This window comes from Balaenoptera acutorostrata, chromosome 20 (assembly GCF_949987535.1).
Source record: "Balaenoptera acutorostrata chromosome 20, mBalAcu1.1, whole genome shotgun sequence".
NCBI classification, from domain to species: Eukaryota; Metazoa; Chordata; class Mammalia; order Artiodactyla; family Balaenopteridae; genus Balaenoptera; species Balaenoptera acutorostrata.
In genome coordinates this window covers 11618864-11629510 of record NC_080083.1, presented here as the reverse complement: position 1 = coordinate 11629510, position 10647 = coordinate 11618864, and positions in this window count along the sequence as shown.

The following is a 10647-nucleotide window of genomic DNA, read 5'->3' as shown; positions in this document are numbered from 1 at the left end:
CATGGAATGGCCACCTTAGTTGCTGCCAAATCTCATGTGACCTAGGACAAATGACCATGTACATTAAATCTTTTATTGTCACTTTTGGGGGGGGGGCGGGCGGGGAAATGAAAGAGAAAAAACTTGGACCCTGAGCATCTTTCTGCTATCAGAGAAGCTTACTTTGTGAAAGTCATGCTGATGAACAGCCACTCGTTTTAGAGAATAATTAGTGTCTTTTAGTTTTTAAAAATGGACTCCACCCTTACGACCTCATTTAACATTAATTATCTCCTAAGAATCTTATCTCCAAATACGACACTTTGGGGGTTAGAGCTTCAAAATATGAATTTGAGAGGATACAATTCAGTCCTGACACCATCTGGCAATGTTGTAAATTGTGCATTAAAAAGCCATAGGAATTCTAAAGAAATCAAGAGGGAAAAGAATGGTCTTTTGTATTTATCCATGCACAATACAATTCTAAGCCTAACTACCAGAGTTAGATCAAATTTCACCGGATAAAGGCACATTCCCCTTGAACCCGACCTCACTTCAGTCACTAGTTGCAAGTTCAGGGATGCCAAACCCTCCCACACTCCTGACTGGCTACAAATCCTGGGGTTCCCACTAGCTACTAAGGACACCAGCCACAAGCTTGGGGGTCCCCAGGTTACCCTCACTTCTGATCAGTCTGGGAGTTCCCACGACTCCTTGAGGTACGAGAATCCACTAGAATGACTCATGGAACTCAGGAAAGTGCTATACTTATGATTACAGTGTATCATAAAGGATACAAACCAGGCCCAGCCAAATGAAGAGACGCACAGGATGAGGTCTGGAGGCTCCCACACGAACAGCTTTCATGTACTCAGGGATGAGCCACCCTCCCAGCAGGTCGATGTATGATCACCAGTTAGAATGTTGACATACAAAATGTTGAGAAGACATGGGGAGGGAAAGGCGAAATGGCTGGCAGTGATGTGGTAGGATTTGTGTAAGAGGGCTGCATGCTCATCTTTTATGATAGGAAGTCAAGAAATATTTTATAAACTTGGGAAGTCGCAAAATCGCAGTTTATTTTACTTAGAAATATGGGGAATTCCCTGGTGGTTCAGTGTTTAGGACTCCACGCTTCCACTGCAGGGGGCACGGGTTCCACCCCTGGTCGGGGAACTAAGATCCTGTGTGCTGCATGGCGCAGGCCAAAGAAAAGAAAAGAAAAGAAAAGAAATACAGAGGTAAATACTGGAAAAAAGTGCTAGAAGTACGGTTGCAAGTGTGTACCTCTGGGGGATGGGAAGAGGTGCGGTAGGTAGGGTGATTAATTGGTTGTTGTTGAAATAATCTGTTTAGTGCTGTCAAACATCTTGCTTTAGTTCCTTCTTTTTATTTTATTTTATTTATTTTTGGTTGTGTTGGGTCTTTGTCGCTGCGCGCGAGCTTTCTCTAGTTGCTGCGAGAGGGGGCTACTCTTTGTTGCGGTGCGCGGGCTTCTCATTGCAGTGGCTTCCCTTGTTGCAGAGCATGGGCTCTAGGCACGCAGGCTTCAGTAATTGTGGCACGTGGGCTCAGTAGTTGTGGCTCACAGGCTCTAGAGACCAGGCTTAGTAGTTGTGGCGCACGGGCCTAGCTGCTCCGCATCATGTGGGATCTTCCCGGACCAGGGAACGAACCCGCGTCCCCTGCATTGGCAGGCGGATTCCCAACCACTGCGCCACCAGGGAAGTCCCTTTAGTTCCTTCTTGTCGCCATCTCGGCCCTTTCTAGTGGTACAAGGGCGCAGGGAGAGCCAAAGAGATAACAGGTTGCCGCAATGATGACCATCAACAGCCAGATTGGAAATGTCATTAGGAGAATGAACTCTGTTATCTTTCATTCCAGGGCCACTTCCATGTGTGGCCGCTGATGGGAAGAGCAAGTAAGGCAATGCAGATCAGACCACACTGGCTTATTTTACCTCAACAGTAGCCTGCTTGGCAGGAAGAAACACCAGATACTCAGGGTAATCAAGAAATTCTAGGGCACACAGTTGGAAGAACACTCACATTTATATACAATCCACAGCTCCACCTCTGTCTCCTTCCTCCTCCGCCCATACTTGGAGGGCCGTCTGTACCATCCTCAGGGCAGATGAAAAGAACCACACATACAGACTTCCAGATTAGGTCCATATAACCACCTTTTGGAATTATAGTAAGGGAAGTCATTTAGGCATACTGGGAAACCTTCCCTTCTGCTTGCACAATTTCCCTTCTGTTGCATTCCTCTTGATTTTTTTTTTTTTTTAACAGTTATATTCCGGTCTCTCTCCCTTTTTGGTTGAAGTTAAGCAAAATTAGATTATTTACTTACATATTGTAAATAACAGCTGGGGTTCTGTTGATATCTTCTCTGCTATCCCTCTAGTTTTTTCTTTTTTTCTGAACTCTCTAAGCAAAGACTTGACTTTCCAGTTTCCTATTTCTACTTTAAATAAAATTTGATCTTTCTATAAATTTTGTTTATTTTTTGAAATAATTCCCTCACTTATTTTATATAAGTAAAAGCATTATTATTAATATTTTAAAATGTCAAAATAAAAAAAAATCTGTTCACCCACTACTCAGCTTAAGAAAATATTAGAAATAATAGTTGAAGTTCCCTGTGTCCTCCAGTTCTGTTTTCCTGCCTTCCCATATATAACTACTCTCCTAAATTTGGAGCTTATTATTCCTTTGCATGGCTTTTAAACATTTACTACTTATGTTTGGACCCATAAACAACATATAATATTGTTTTTGCATACTGTTAAACCTTGTATAAATGGAGTTAAAATGTATATAATACTACAAATAAACAAATTAAAAACTCCTTTGACCCTCTAGCCCTTTCAAGTAAATCTCACTTTTTTTTTTTTTACAATTGAACTTCGGTAAAGAGAGGTCTCATCTCGCTTGTTTCCACGCGTCATCTCCCGTCCTTTCTTTACCCTACTGCAGTCTGGCTTCTGTCTCTGCTGAACCCCATTCCATCTACAGTGACCTTACTGCCCAGTCCTCATCCACTTGACAATCTGCACTGTGGAGATTCTGAACAACTTTATATAAAAAGAATTATATAACTTAATTCAGAGGTATAGAACTCTATACCGCATCTTTAACAACGAAATGCAACGTGCTATAAAAGGTACACATTTTACTAAAGGGAAGACCCTCCCAACAAATATTTTTATCTTTTCTATTGATGGATGTATCTGAAAGAGAGAGAGAGGGGGCAAAAAAGGACTTGCCATCCAGCAAGAAGGGAACTGAATAATTAGAGCAAAGGGGAAATTCTGAATCCTCACTCAGCGAATCTGTGTTTTCAGATTTGCCAATCAAGGCCACTATTACTATTTCACAGCACAAAACTTTGGACCCAGCATCAATTTGGAAAAGGGATCAAAGTTCACATGTTCATTCAGACCTCATTTGTATACACAGTGATAAAAAGATCCCTAACTTAAAAACACCCAGTCCGTTTTCGTCCCTATGCTGCTCTAACTATCCCTCTATCCCCCCCGCCCCCAAAGATGACCTTTGGAGACTAAATATTCAATAAGTGGGACATTAGCTATTCTTCTTTGTCTGAAATATTTTTTTTCCTTTATCTTATACCTAGAGTCTTACGAATGTTTTTCTAGTGTTAAATATATGCAGGCCGCTTTAAAAATATTCTGAGCATTTATTTTGCAATTTTTAAAATACGTTAAAAACTATAAAGGAAAATATGATAAACATCTCTGTATCCACACCCAGTTAAAATGATAAAACATTTCAGATATAGTTGGAGCTCTCCTCTCTAATCACAGGCCTCCTCCCTACCAGGTTAAAACCAGACTGAATATGGTGTTTATTTATCCCTCTAGTCTTTATACTTTTACTATTTCTGTTTGTATCCTTAAGCAAAATATAGTATTATACTGCATATTTAAAATTTTATAAGCATTATCACTCTGTAAGTGTCATTCTGTAACTTACTTCTTTCACCAAATATTATAAAGCTTTCACCAAATACTTATAAGCTTCATTTATATTTATGTGTATACCTCTAATTCCTTCATTTTCCCTGCTATATAAAAATCTGGCATGAAAACATCCCAATTTATTTATTTATTCTCTTGTTATTGGATTTTTCATATATTTTGTTCTTGCAAACACTATTACCATAACTTTCTTTTATATGTCTCCTGTACATATGTGCAGATAATTTTTCCTAGGACAATGATCTTTGAACTTCTTGTGCACTCATGCGCTCCCTAAGGTAATTTTGAAAAAATTATGTATCTCTTTCCACATTTTAAGTTGTCATCTAAATTTTTTATCATAAGTTTATTTAAAAAAATTTTATGTATATATATATTTTAATTATTTAAAAAATTTTTATTTTATATTGGAGTATAGTTGATTAACAATGTTTTGTTAGTTTCAGGTGTACAGCAAAGTGAATCAGTTATACATATACATGTATCTATTCTTTTTCAAGTTCTTTTCTCATTTAGGTTATTATAGCATAAGTTTAAATACTAGTTTGAGCCATATGAATCTGCCATATTTGTAGGTTGAAAATGGTTGAATATTAACAATTTCATATAGTTCAAACTGATAGTTGCAAAGAATGTCATGTCTGGTTATTATAAATATCATTTAAAAATAAAATTGTTACTTCACTTTTCAACATGCATCCAATGGAATCTAAATATCATAGTAATTTGATACATGCTATTATCCACTTTATTTTTTTTTTTAATTTATTTTTGGCTGCATTGGGTCTTCGTTGCTGCGCACGGGCTTTCTCTAGTTGCAGAGAGCGGGGGCCGCTCTTTGTTGCGGTGCACGCGGGGTTCTCACTGCGGTGGCTTCTCTTGTTGTGGACCCCAGGCTCTAGGCGCACGGGCTTAGGTAGTTGTGGCGCACGGGCTTTGTTGCTCCGTGGCATGTGGGATCTTCGTGGACCAGGGCTTGAACCCGTGTCCCCTGCATTGGCAGGCGGATTCTTAACCACTGAGCCACCAGGGAAGCCCTCCACTTTAAAAATACTCAAGTAAACTCTTCCTTGGCAGACCAAAATTTTATGTAGTTATTTTTCTCATTTATCTTATATTTCCATTCCATTTAGTTAATAAAATCTGTTAACATATTTTTTATTTGAAGTCTTCTACTGCTCTCCCAACCATATTTTTCCACAATAAAAATATGTGTATAAATTGAAATACTCATGTTTTAAAATTTTTATGAAAGTAAGGCTCTAAGAGTTAAAATTTTCTTCTGCTTTAAGTTATGACAGCAATTATTAGTATACACTTAACCAAAGCAACATAAGTATAAGAGATTTTTATAAGTAATTATTATATATAAAAAGTGAAATTTGATTGCAAGGGCAGTTCAATAAGGTCGATGGGGCTTAATTTGTTATCAGTTAGCCATGGATGAATGTTACTTATTACTTGGTGGAGGCAAGATTCAGCATCAATTCTATCCTTATTTTCTGTTATGGATGTAGGCTCTGAGCAACTTTGCTGATGTAAATAGATAGGAATAGAAGATTTTTAAGAGCAGAGTTTCTTACTTCTATGAACTTTCCCAAGTTGCACCAAATTCACCAAAAATCGCATAATGATCTATCATAGAAAATTGTTTTGGATGTTGTATCATTTGGCAGCCTGATTTGGTTCTCACTCAATTTCATTGACAGCAAAGAACTGGAAAGCACCTGGCTCAGAAAAGCATTTGCTGCTCAGACTTTTAGGGTCATTTTCCTGTTCAACTTTCAAGAATTCCACCAAAAAGTCTTTATTAGGATTTTCAAATGATAATTAAATACCTCTTTCACCATAGAAGCATCTCTTAAGACTCATCTGTTACAATGGAAAGTTATTTTCTGTTATCATGAGATTCAACTATACATGTGTCAAAATATTGAAGCTACAAATTTAGCTCAGTTGGCTTATGGGAAGCATCCTCTATATAACCTAATTGGCAAAGTCAGTATTTATTGTCAAAGTAATCATCCAAATAAGATTTATTTTGTATGAAAAAAAGTCGGATTTCACTTTCCAGTTTGAAGAGCTATGTTAATTTATATCCCTGTAACAACCATCTCACTTCTGAATTCTTGTAACTCAAGTAACCAAGCTCATATAACTCATACAAGTTGATCCCATTTCCACACACATCACTTCTAAAAGATGTAAGTGTAATGCTCTGGACTTAATAATATTTATCACGTGTGGTAGGTCAGATTATTTGTGCACAATTATTAATTCCCTTCCCATCTTTGCAATCCTTCCCTGCAGACAGAGTACAATTCCCACCCTGTTGACTTTGGACTTGGCCATGGGACTTGCTTTGGCTAGTGGAAGGGGAGAGATGAGGTATGCTGTACCTGAGCAGAAGCTCTAGAGGTGCTGCGAGGTCCTACCAGCCCTCTTGCTCCTGCTCTCCGCCTTAGGAACAGCGTGTCCTGAGAGTGTCCGTTTTCTCAGTCTGGGTCTTGGAATGAGAAAGCAAGTGAAGCAGACCCACAGTTCAGAAATGAGAAGAGTATGGAGCTGCCCACAATCTACCCACAGCCGGCAGCAGAGTTGGAAAACCGCAGACTCCCAGCCGACTTGCAGCTCTGGAGTAAATATTTGCTGTCGCAAGCTGAACCTAGCGAAAGCTGACCAACACTCTCTTCTAATGGCAACATCCTATACTCTGAGCGAATCAAGCTGAATTTTGGTTGCTGAATTTTTAGCAACCAAAACTTGTTTACAAATAAAACAGTGTTCCCAAGTTAAAGCCTGGAAACAAGCGATGCCTGCTTTTAGTAGCAGTGACCAGTCCTTGTAGCTGCTCTATCCACAGAAATACTTACACACCCTGCCCAAATAGACACAAATAGACTCAAATAAAAGTATCTAAAGTTTAAGAAAAACTATTCACCAACTGCATTCTTAGGCATGTTTTATGCATGTCACCCTCTCAACAGTAATACCATTCTCTTTGCTACAGTATCAGCCATAAAAATATGAATTGGGAGGGATTGGATTCATTAGTCTAAAGTTAATTTTTTACTTACTGCAATTTTAAAAGGGTTTTTAAATTTTAACATAGTTTGATTTATAAGGAGTTGCAAAAAGAGTACAGAGACTTCCCATATACCATTCTCCAGACTGCCCCAACACAGCATTCCATATAGCCATAGTATGCTATTAAAAGCAGGAAATTGACATTGGTACAATCCTAACAACTCAACTACAGACTTTATTTGGTTTTAATGATTTTTACATGCAGTGTGTGTGTGTGTGTGTGTGTGTGTATGTGGGTGTGGGTGTAGTTCTATGAAACGTTATCACGTGGATAGATTAGTACGTCCATCACTACAGTTAGGATATAAAACTGCTGTCACCTTTTTATAGTCACATTCTCCCCCAACCCTGACCCCTGGCATCTACGGGTCTGTTCCACCTCCCTCTAGTTTTTTTCACTTGCACAATGTTATATAAATGGAATGCCGTACGTAACATTTTGTGATTGGCTTTTTACTCTCAGCATAATGCCCTTAAGATCCATCCAAATAGGTTCTTTTTCTTTCTTTCTTTTTTCTTGTTTTATACTGCTGAGTAGTATTCCAACTGCGTGGATAAAGCGCAGCCTCTTTACCACTCACCCGCTGAAGGGCATGTGGATTGTTTCTAGCTTGGGGCTATTGTAAATAAAATTCCTCTGAACATTCACTTATAGGTTTTTGTGTGAACATGAGTTTTCATTTCTCTAGCATAAATACCCAGGTGTGTGATGCTGGGTTTTATGGTAAATGTATGTTTAACTCTATAAGAAACTGCCAAACTATTTTTCAGAGTGTTTGCACAATTTTATATTCCCACCAGCAATGAATGAGAGACCCGGTTGCTACATGTCCTCATCAGTACTTTGTCAGTATATTTTGGTAACTAAATTTGCACGTATCAATTGAATTCCCATTTCAATTGATGAGAATTGGGAATAAGTGAATGACTCGTGGATTAAAAAATCAGAAATAACTTTATTAGTTTGTTACATATTATGATCAAACTTTTGTTATGTGTTTAACATATTTGGTGAAAGAAAAATGCCTCTACTGCTTAGAACTAATTAGTTTAGCAGCTGCCAGTAGGCATTGGTTAGTCCATGTAATCTCTCTTGCATAGCAAGTTTCCATGTAAGCCTGGGTCTACTTCTAGGCTCTTCATTTTATGCTACTCATCTATTTTTCTATCTTCATGCCAATAGTTAATTAATGGTTACATCAGTTACTATCACTTAGTGAGTCTTATTCTGAAAAGACTAATTAACCCCCTCTCCTCAGAAGTGTCTTATCTATTCTTGGCTCCTTGCAAAAGTTTGAACTTTAGATTTAGCTTGTCAAATAAAAATTCTGTTGGGATTTTCATTGGAATTGAAATGAATTTATAGATTAATTTGAGAGGAATGCATATCTTTACAATGTTTGGTCTTCCTATCCATGAACTTGGTATAATCTTTCCATTTATTAGCTTATTTTTGGTGTAGCTGCACTTTAGTCTCCAGTATTCCTGAATTATCTCAGGATTTTTCTCAACGATTTGAACACTTTATCATTCATTGGTGATTTTGACTACCTTCCACTGCTGCCTGGCAAATTTTTACTCAGACTTGAAGTCTCAGCTTAAATGCCACCTCCTGGGTGAAGCCTTCCCCATTGTTCCTGACACTAAGAGTATTTTGCATATAATTGCAAGAGCAAATATTTACTGATTGTTGATTATATGCCAGGGCACTGGTAAGCATTTTCTGAGCATTAATTCATATAATCTTCAAAGCAACCTTCTCAAATCAAAGTTGGTGTTATTTGTGAAAAAATAAGCTCAGAGAGGGCAACTTGATAAGGCACACAGCCAGGATGGGATTAGGGGCAGGATATGCATTCAGGCAGTCCAGCTCTAGAGTCCATGCTCTAACCACGTATACCCCCTTTAAAGTGAAATCGAGTCTCCCTAAAACCGAGTTCCCCTGCTGAGTTTATGGTTAACCTCTCTATCCAAAACTTTATTCTCTTTCTTGTCCTGCCCCTGTTCCCCTTAGGATTGAGGAGGATCAAAGAAAAGGGGGATTGAAACCGAGAAGGACCCTGTGGGGCCCTCCCGGGTAAAAAAAGCCCCTCCGTGTCCATTTCTTTTTTGTAGAAAAAGGCTTTGGTCTCCTAGGTCTTCCCTGAATTCCAAAGAGCAGTCTCAAGCAGTTATTAATAAGGGAAGTGAGGGAACGCAGAAACAGAGGAAAAGCAGTCAAGAAACAATAGGTCAGCAATAAAACGGGTACTAGTTCCTCCTCGAGGGATATATATACAATCTGACACACATCTTTGAATTGTTCTGTAAGAACTAAGACCCCCCCCCGCCCCCACCCAGGTGGAGGATGGGGTACTTGTTGACCACAAGCACATAGACCCCAGACTAGTTGGAACCAGAAGGTTGACGACTAAGAGTCGCAAGACACCGCCTTGTTACCCCACCACCAACAACCAATCAGAAGAAAGTCATGTCCCCTGCAACCCTCACCCCAAATGTTGCCTGTAAAAACTCTTCCCTAAAAGCCATTGGGGAGTCTGGGTCTTTTTGAGCATGAGCTGCCTATTCTCCTTGCTTGGCACCTGCAATAAACACCATACTTCACCAAAACCCAGTGTCAGTAGACTTGCTTTGCTGAGTGTTGGGCGAATGGACCCAAGTGCGGTTGGGTAATAAAAGCAGTTGTATTACTGTAAGGAAATGGTTTACTTAGAGGAAATAAAATTATTTTTAAGGCAGGACAAGAAAAATTTTAAACATAAAATTATCTCTCTGCCTGTTTGAGCCACTACTTTCATCCCTTTAATGTGCATTGTGCATCTGCATTATACATTAACTAGACCCCCTTAGAAGACACAGGAATGCCTACTCGCCAAAAAAAAAAAAAAGGTTGGGGGGAACTTTCTCCTGGCGCCAGCAAGGTAACTCCTCAGGAGATAACATTCCTCTTTCAATCCTGTAAGGGGTCACTGTAACCCACTACTTGCCTTGTTGGACTATGTAAACCGTCAACATGTTACTTTGATGTATAACCCTTTGTCTCAAAAACTCAAATGCCTTGACCTCTAACAGACAAAGCAGTCCTCAGAGCTTTCTGAAAGACTATTTCCTGGGTTTTAATCCTCAGGTTGGCTGTAATAAAAATTTCCATTTCTTTCTTAGATTGACTATTGATTGATTTTTTTCATTGACTACTTGCATTCACTCACACACCCCAGAGAAAAAGTTTTGAGTGCACGTATCAGATCAGGCACTGTAAAAGGTGCTGGTTGGACATATGGTGATGAATAAAACAAACGTTAAATAAAAATCACACCAATAATTAAATAGGTACAAACAGTGCTAAGTGCCCTGGGATGGGGGGATGGAGGGAAACCCAGGTTTAGATGAATGAGAATTACAAAGGGGGAGGACAGAAGAAAGATACAGGAAGGGTTTGGGGGAATACCTGTCCTTAGGTGGAGGTCACAGGAGGAGACTCGTGAACTTGATTTAGGATGTGTTGTGTTGTAGGGCCTGAGGCACATCCAGGCTGGAAAAAGTTGGAAATATGGAGAATCTGGGACTCTGGCACC